The sequence below is a fragment of the Callorhinus ursinus genome, unplaced genomic scaffold (assembly GCF_003265705.2).
Source record: "Callorhinus ursinus isolate GAN/ISIS: 27379988/994484 unplaced genomic scaffold, GSC_fseal_2.0 scaffold4, whole genome shotgun sequence".
Taxonomy (NCBI): domain Eukaryota; kingdom Metazoa; phylum Chordata; class Mammalia; order Carnivora; family Otariidae; genus Callorhinus; species Callorhinus ursinus.
Window position 1 is genome coordinate 51,360,123 of NW_027397066.1, and position 8,568 is coordinate 51,368,690.

The 8,568-nt window shown below is 31.7% G+C and overlaps 1 pseudogene; it reads right to left on the bottom strand.

Moving 5' to 3' along the window:
- Positions 1-6,593: 6,593 nt before the first annotated feature.
- LOC112836185 (U4 spliceosomal RNA) lies at positions 6,594-6,657 on the bottom strand (annotated as a pseudogene).
- Between the last annotated feature and the right edge of the window lie 1,911 nt (positions 6,658-8,568).

An 8,568-nucleotide genomic window follows, 5' to 3' on the forward strand; every position in this document is an offset into this window, starting at 1 on the left:
TTAAAAATATTAAGTTTTCCAATCCATAAACATGAGATGTTTGTCCATTTATTTCTGTCTACTTTAACTTTTTTCAGGAATGTTTTGTAGTTTTAATCATATATGTCTTTTAACTGTTTGGTTAAATTAATTCTTAAGTATTTTATTTTGGTGCTTTTGTAAATGGAGTTGTTTTCTTACAATCCTTTTCAGATTATTCAATGTTTGTATATAGAGTGGAACTATTTTTTTAGCATTGAAATTTATCCTGCTAATTTATTGAATTTATTTATTCTAACAGTTTTTTTTTGTGAAATCTTTAAGGATTTCTGGATATAAAATCATATCTGTGAACAGAGATAATTTTACTTTTTCTTTCCAATTTCAATGCCTATTATTTCCTTTTCTAGACTAATTCCTCTCCCAGTGCTATGTTAAATAGAAGTGGAAAAGTTGGTGTACTTGCCTTGTTCCTGATCTTAGAGGAAAGCTTTCAGTCTTTCAACATTGATTATAATATTCCCTGTGGATTTTTATATATGGATTATATTATGATGAGGTAGTTTCCTTGTATTACAAACTAGTTGAGTATTTTTATCATAAAAGGGGCTGGATTTTGTGAAATGTTTTTTTCTGCATCAGTTGAAAAGATCATGTTTTTATTTTTCCTCTGTTAATATGGTATGTTACATTAGTTAATTTTTGTTTTTTTAAACCATTCTTACATTTGCAGGAATAAACCTAATGCAATTATGGTATATAGTCTTTTTAATATAATGCCTTTTTTTTTAGGATTTTTGCATCAAAATCCACAAGGTATATTGGTCTATAGTTTTCTTATAGTTCTTTGGCTTTGGTATCAGGATAATTTTTGGTTTCATAAAATGAGTTAGGAGGAAGTATTCTCTGTTTTTTTTTTCTTTCTTTCTTTTTTTCCTGGAAATTTTAAAAATTGTTAGTTCTTTAAATGTTTGGTAGAATTCATCAATCATTGAAGCCATCATATCTTGGGCTTTTCTTTTTCAGGAGATTTTTAATTATTGATTGACTCTCATTGCTAGTTATAGGTTTATTCAGAATTTATATTTCTTCATGACTCAGTCTAGAAAAAAAAAACCTTGTATTTCTAGGAATGTGTCCATTTCATCCAGATTATTCCATTTTCTGGCATACAATTGTTCACTGTACTTCTATTCTCTTAAAAGCCTTTTATTTAGAACATAAAATGAGCAGTTATAACAACCAAAGTTACAATAATGCTAGCTTTTTGACTAATACTTTTGAAATGTATTAGTCTCTTAAATCATATATAAAACATAAAAAATGGAGTTATAAACTATTGTTACAATAATGCTAGCTTTTAAAATTGCCCATGTATTTACCTTTACTGCAATTTTAATTTCTTTATTCATTTTTAGTTACTGTCCAGTGTCCTTTCATTACAACCTGCAGGAATACCTTTTTAATTTTTTTCAGGACAAGCCTAGTGATAATGAACACTCTCAAATTTTTTTATCTAGGAAGGTCTTCATCATTCCATCATTTTGAAAGACACTTTTGCCAGATATATGATTCTTAACAGTTTTGTTTTGTTTTGTTTTGTTTCTTGTAACCCTTTGAATATATTAACCCACTGCCTTCTGGCTTGCAAAGTTGCTTATAAGAAATCTACTAATTATGAGGACCATTTTTTAAAATTTAATTTAATGTATTTATTTATTTGAAAGAGAGGGAGAGAGAGAGAGGGAGAGAGAGAAAACACGAGCATGGGGAGGGCCAAAGGGAGAAGCATGTTCCCCGCTGAGCAGGGAGCCCAATGTTGGGCTCTATCCCAAGACTCTAGGATCGTGACCTGAGCTGAAGGCAGATGCTTAACTGACTGAACCACCCAGGAGTCCCTTGAGGATCATCTTTTGTATATGATGAGACATTTCTCTTTTGCTGCTTTAAATATTTTCTCCTTGTTTTTCTACAATTTGATTATGTGTCTTGGTATGAGTCTCTTTGAAGTTATCTTACATGGAATTCTTTGAGCTTCTTGGATATTCATATTCAGATCTTTTATCATATTTTTAATTAAATTTATATTAAATGGTACTCCTTTTTCAATTGCATTTCTTTGATAATTCATAAGGCTAAATACATTTTCATTTATTTCTTAAAAATATTATCCTGATTTTTAAAAGTCTTTCTGTCCTTCAGAGAAGCCATGTGATTCATTGGGTTAAAGAGAGAACTAATTAGTTCTAATGCACACTCATGTTGCTGATAAAGCTATGTGTCAATTCTATCTTTACATTTCCACCATCATCCTTTGGGAAAAAATAATCAACCAACACTCCCATGAAATGGAAGAGTCAGAAAGACTCAGAAAAAACACAATGCAACTAAAGTTCTAAAAATGAAATATGTTAGGTTAATCACTGATAGGATATAAATATCTATATGTTCATATAACTTTTCAATTCTGTATCACTACTTTTTGAAGCTAAATGTTGAATTGGCAATTACATTGAAGTTTAACCTTTATTTGATGCTGCCTTGCCTTTTCATTTACTCTCACAAAAATTTATTAGTGTTTTGTCACATTTTAGCAACCTGCTTAGTATATCCCTGCCCATTAGTTTATTTAATACATCAATGAATCCCACAAATGACTGTTTTCTTTTGTCTATTTTTTGCTGCTGTAATTTTTTCCTATGTTATGAATTAACTCTGGATTGTATATGTCAACAAGCTATTTGAGTGATCTGAGAAATAAAATTTTATTTCCTTTTTTAAAGATTTTATTTATTTATTTGAAAGAGCGAGAATGAGAGAGAGAGAGAGAATGAGAGAGAGAGAACACATGAGAGGGGGAGGATCAGAGGGAGAAGCAGACTCCCTGCTGAGCAGGGAGCCTGATGCGGGACTCGATCCCAGGACTCCAGGATCATGACCTGAGGTGAAGGCAGTCGCTTAACCAGCTGAGCCACCCAGGCGCCCTATTTCCATTTTTGAATTATTTCTGAAAAATTATGTTCTCTGTGCTCCTTAGGGGCAAACTTCTTGTCATCATTCAAGATGATGACAAGAAGTATAATGTTTTATAATTCATTATTCACAATAATAGTGTAGAAGCAATGTGAACATCCACTATACTCACTCTAGCAGTGTCAGAATTTTAAGATTTTTTCTCACATTTGTTTTTATAGTCCTCAGAACATAAACTGCTTGCTCAGCTCAGCATTTCCCAGTACCTTCTTTCACATGACCAGATTTAATGTTCTTACATAAATCTAGTTCAAGTAGATGGAAGTGACCGTTTTATCTAAATACTTACTGAATGATAGTCCAATTGTCAGTCTTTTTAAACTGGATTTTTCCCCCAGTTGCTAAACAAAACAATACAAAACAAAACTTCATCTGAATTATACTATTGTAGAAGAGAAACTCATTTCACATTAGCAACTATAGATTCAATAATCCTTTGAAAAAAAGGGATAAAGAAAAAAAGGCAGAAGAGATCACCCTAAAAGTGAACTCTTATGTAATCTGTAGATTGAACCCCTATCGTATTCTTGAATCATTGTTCAATGCTGCAGATATAAAGATGATTAAGTCTTGATTCTTGCCTTCAAAAAATGCATAGAACATACTATCTATTAAGGCAGGAAAGTAAGTACATATAATATAATATATGGCATATAAACTAACATAATAAGAGTGCATTTGAGTATAATAGAGAATAAGTATATTTGGGAGCCCATAAGAAACAACTACAACATGCCAGAAGAGAAGAGAAAAGGAGATGGTGAGTTTATGGAAAGTTTCATACAGAAGTTGTCAGTTCACATTATTTTTGAAGATGATTTCATAGCTTTATGATTTTGTTCATTTGGGGGATAAATATGTGTGCATGTGTGTACACATACACACACATTTAATTGTAATGATGGTGAAAGTAGGATTAGACAAACACCTTCAAAAGACATTTTGAATATTAAAATTTGGCCCCATATGTTCTGTTCAGTTGACTAAAAGCCTGGTACTACTAGAAGACAGATCATTATTTTCACTTACATTTAAGTTAACCTTAAATCCATGTGTGAATTGAGTCTTAGATTCTTAATAAAGTGATGAGTAATTGTAATCAGGGTCATAACATTTAAAAGTATATCTGTACCTATTTACCTCTAATTAATCACAGATGTAGAGAATCTGTTGGCAGGAAGAAATAACTATTTAAAACAAAATATTTAAAATAGCTAAAAGAATTTTGCTTTTATTTTTTTTCTTGGCGAAACTTTGTTTGCTAGTAATGAAGTTACTGTAATAAGAGTTATATATATTCAAATGCTGAAAATGCACACAAAAACAGAAGTTTCTCTGAACTGACAGAGGCTACATTGGTGAGAAATATGGAAGTATTCAGTAAATGCAAGAGCCTAGAGTGAGTGGAAATAAGAAGTTAAGAGTCTAAACAAGATCTGTTGTCCTGGGATGATTCTGGACACTGGATTCTCAATATCCAGTGTGGAAATGAAAATTGATTTAGTAGGATACTCTACAAAAATCTGGAAAGTGGCCTGAGAATGTCATAGGTTATAGGTATATAAAAGAACTTTTTGTTCATGGAGTGAAAAGCTAAAGTGAAATTGCACAGTGTACCCATATAGAATGCCGTTTTCACTGAACACTTATCATATACCTATTGATGGTGCTTATGGGTTATGTAGTTTGGGGAGTTTTTACAAATGAAAAATTCATGCTTACTGAGACTCCCCCCCTTGAAATTTTAAATAAAATTTTTGATGTGGTTTTGCATGACTATTAAATATTGATAGAAAAAAATGTAAAATCTTTATTGTTTTATTATTTTTAATATACCCTTTAAATATTATTATTTTTTTATTTAAGATTTTTAATTTATTTGTGAGAGAGAGAATGAGAGCATGAGAGGGAGGAGGGTCAGAGGGAGAAGCAGACTCCCTGCTGAGCAGGGAGCCCGATGTGGGACTAGATCCTGGGACTCCAGGATCATGACCTGAACCGAAGGCAGTTGCTTAACCAACTAAGCCACCCAGGCGCACAATATTCCCTTTAAATAATTTCAGGTCAGTTGGAACCAGTTTACTGTTTATAATTTCCAAATTATTGTCTCTATAGTATTTAAAGTCTAAATTTAGTAAATGCTAAATATAGTTTTAAAGCTAATTTAGTATTTAATACTTATTTAAACATGGAGTTAGTATGTGTTAGATTTAGTATTTATATATAAATTTCTAAATAGTAATACTTATAGGATGCAATATTTTACAGTAGCTTTATATTCAAACCACACCCTTATGAGGCCTGCAAGATAGTTATAAGATAAATTTATTGGAGTAAATTAGCATGGCTGTGTCTTATAGTAGAAACTAAGTAATACACAGGCAGATTAACCTACTTTTGACAGATATTGAACGAGAACATAAGATATTAGCTTGATTTCAGGAAATTGTTTATATCACTGACTTAGGTTCTTTAATTAGTTCTTATTTCGACTATATTTAAATAGGTTTGCCCAAGTTATTTAGTCTGTTGTTACTTGTTTTGCCCTTTGTGGCCACTACCTCCAATATGTGTACAGAGGAAACTAGAGCCTACAGTTGGTTTTAGTCTTTGAGCAGTAAGAAAATAATGTTAAAAATTATATATTTACATTTGTTTATTTGTGATTTACCTAAGTATTTAATTATTTTGAATCTGCCTTATTCCAAATAAGGCAAGAACAAGATAATAATTCAAAGATGGTACTAGATACATAATGCTGCATCATAAAAATATTAGTGAGGGTGTAAAAAGTCATCCTGAGTTAAAATTAAATTGTTAATAACAACCTTTAACAAGTGACTTGAAATATATCGGAAAGTCACATGAAGCAAGTATCTTGAAAAAGTAACTAAAATGTACATTCTTATATGTCACATTAATCCAGTTGAGAAGGTGTTATTATTCTTTTGTTACATATGAGAAACACACTTCTACTTAGCTAATTTAATTTTGTGCTTATATATTTAGTTCTTATGTTACTTTCTTTTTAAGTCTGTGCCTTTTTATCTCTTCTCACAGTACTATTTAAAGAATAAATATTTTTAAATAACTAGAGCCAGACTTACTGTACTTAATTTTTAGAGGTTATTTACTTCTGATATTGACAAAGAAATGGAATGTTAAAATTCACATTTGAGAACACAGAGAGCAAATCCTATTAAACATTTCTTGAGAAACCACTCCATACATTGTGTAAAGTTTAGAAATGAAAATCACACAATCCCTGTTCTGAAAGATATTCTCTAGTACTTGAAAGAAATATTTTGGTGAAATTAATAATATATTTTGCACTCATAATAATAAAACTCAAAAATCATCATTTATTTATTATGGACCAAGAATTGGGGTAAATTCAATACTTTGCTGTGATTTAAACAATTTTGTCCTCATTTTACTGAAACCTAAATATCCTAGTCTTATCAAATATCACACATTTAATAAATATGAGAACATAATTTGAAGCCCTGTCTGCCTAACTCTATTTCTATGACTTATGACCTGATTATGGAGAAAACTACATACCAAAGTAACCAGCTTGCTTATTAGCAATAATCGCGCCTCGGATAAACCTCATTGGCTACGATACTGCCACTGCGCAAAGCTCCAGCTTGCTTATATACTTGAAAATTGCTAAAGTAGATCTTAAGTGTTCTCACCTTATACACATGCAAAAGTTATTATGGGAGATGATGTATGATTAACCTTATCTGATAATCATTTTGCAACATATATGTGTATCAAATCACCATATTTTATGTTAGACCTACACAATGTTATGTGTCAATAATATCTCAATAACATTAGGAAAAAATAATACAAAAACCAAAACAAGGGATGCCTGGGTGGCTCAGTCAGTTAAGCGTCTGCCTTCGGCTCAGGTCATGACCCCGGGGTCCTGGGATCGAGTCCCGCATTGGGCTCCTTGCTCAGCAGGGAGCCTGCTTCTCCCTCTGCTTGTGCTCTCTCTCTCTCTCTGACAAATGAATAAATAAAAAATCTTTAAAAAAAAACCTGACCAGTTTGATCTTAATTCTCATATTGAAAAGATCCACTTAATGGATTTAAATAAGGGAGAGATATATCCAGATGAGCATATGATATATGTCGCTCTATCCATTTTGTTGAAGAATGTCTATATTTACTAGGAGTGGTTTTAATAATGTCACAGAAAACGAACACTAATAACCACAAAATATGGGGAAAAGAACAATTTATTACATACTTTTTAGAAATAAGTTTCAAGATACATTTTAAACCAATAATGTATACCTTCTATGAAAATGTTGATTCCAGCTCTATTAATTACTGACAGGGTGATTGTGGACAAATCATCCTATATATTAAAGAGTCTCAGTGTCAGCACTATTAATATTTTTAAATGAGTAATCTTCAGTGTGTGTGTGTGTGTGTGTGTGTGTGTGTGTGTGTGTGTATGAGGGGAGAGGTAGTTGGGTGAGTGTATCCTGTATACTATAGGATGTTCAGTGGCATTCCTGGCTTCCACTATCTAGATGCAGTAACCTCCTAGTCATGGCAATCAAAAATGTTTCCAAATATTGCAAAATATTTCCTGGCGTGCTAAGTCAACTCTGGTTATAAACCACTGCTTTATACCCTCTATAAACTCAATGTCTTCAGCAATAATATGGGGATTTAATACAAAAATAGAGGGTTGGGGATATTAAATTAAAATATGTAGTTCCTGATTGCCATTTAATGCTATTTATGTTATGTTTTCTTTATAATATATGTTAATCTATAGAGGTGGTTTGTTTACTTTGTGAAATGTGTAAATTGTGCAGATATATTTCATAAAGGATTACTTCATTAATTAGATCTATAGATATATGTTTCTACTTGTCTGAAAAATAAATTATGAACAAAGGAAGTTATGATTATGTTAGATTCTTCTGGCAAATGGGAGATTGAGAAGACATGATAAACTCAAGTCAGTAGGTACAACTCTGTGTTTTGAGATAATGGAGAAAGTGAAGCTTCAAGAGCAAACTAATTTTTCTTATGCATTTTGAAGCCATTGAATGATTCTCTTAAATGAAAAGAAGGCAATTATATGAATGGACATAAATCATAAATGTAGGGGTACTTATTATAACCATAATTGAATAAGTTATCAGAGAAATAAGAGGGTAGCTGTTGGAGCAGCAAAAGATATGCTAAGAAGATAAGAGGGGTTCTCTAGTTATCTATTTAATGCAAATGAAACTCCCAATTATTGCTTTGCATCTCAGCTAGACTGTAAGTGATTATGACCAACTGTCAAAGAAAAGGAGCCTGAGAAAAGGAGCCTCGGATAAACTAAAAGAAATTCCTGTCATGTCTAGTCTCACTTGTTATTGGAAGGGATAACTCTGTGTGCTGACTGGGATATAATCCCTCCTGTAGAATTTTAGTGCATTAGTTAGTTTGGGCTGCTCTAACAAAAATACCGTAAGCTGAGTGCCTTAGAAAAAATAAAAATTTATTTCTCACAATTCTAGAATCTGGAAGTCAGAG